Below are 1,148 nucleotides of genomic sequence, written 5' to 3'. Positions count from 1 at the left end.
GAAATATCAGGAGTTTGGGAGGCCTAAATACTTGTATAAAAACCAGCAACATAAATGTAAAGTTGTTAAGATTCCTGCATTTATCATGTTCAGTTTAAGTTTATGAATTTTCCACCTATGCTTTTATATATTTTGTGATTTGTTACATTTAAACACTGGCTTTATGGACATCAAAATTCAAAAGTAGGAACTGAGCCAGAACTTTTATAATAAACTTACAGTACTACAAGTTTAATCTTCTTGTGTGTAACAGACTATTTTAAACCTGAAGTCACTGTTCCTTACCTTTACAAAACACAAGCTTTTCTGGTAAGTTTATGGACTTACAACACTAAAATATGGAATTCAGTTCCCCCATGATGGACACAGCAGATGGCCCAATGTGGCTTTGCTCTAAAACAGACAAAACGTAAGTTGTAAACTGCACAATATTTGGATTTTTACGATGAACTTCTCGTTAAAGTGACAGCTGCATTAAATGGAGAATGTCTTCTTCTTTCACGTGATTTTACATTTTAAGTTCTGTATTTCACTTCTGGATTGTTATTTCATGTTCCATGACATAGAAATATGTATTTCTCGAACTTCCCCTCACCAACAGTCCAATTCATTTCATTTTCCTGATCAATTTCAATGACTTTACTTGTTATGAACTTTAATAAGTTTTCTGCAATTTATCGTTGTTGAAGGTGAAACAATAGTCGTAAACTAAGACAATATAAAAATGATGTTAGTTTGCTTTGGTCATGGTAGGGTTCAAATTTCAATTATTTTTTAACTGATCATCCAATTATTTAAGAAGTATTAGCTAATTTAAGTGGTGTTTGATTAACATAATTAATTATCAAATATAATACACAGCCAACATACCAAAAAATAAATATTACATTTTTCTAACATTATCAATAATTTTCTTTACCATCACATGATTAACAAACAGTTAAATAATTTCTTAAATAGTAGACACAGAAATTCCATTTATTGGTAAATAAGCTTTGTGACTAAATAGTACGGCTTTTTGTGACTAAATAGTACGGCTTTTGTGACTAAATAGTACGGCTTTTTGTGACTAAATAGTACGGCTTTTTGTGACTAAATAGTACGGCTTTTTGTGACTAAATAGTACGGCTTTTTGTGACTAAATAGTA

The sequence above is a fragment of the Limulus polyphemus genome, unplaced genomic scaffold (assembly GCF_000517525.1).
Source record: "Limulus polyphemus unplaced genomic scaffold, Limulus_polyphemus-2.1.2 Scaffold2947, whole genome shotgun sequence".
NCBI lineage: Eukaryota > Metazoa > Arthropoda > Merostomata > Xiphosura > Limulidae > Limulus > Limulus polyphemus.
Note: the sequence above shows the minus strand (reverse complement) of the source record.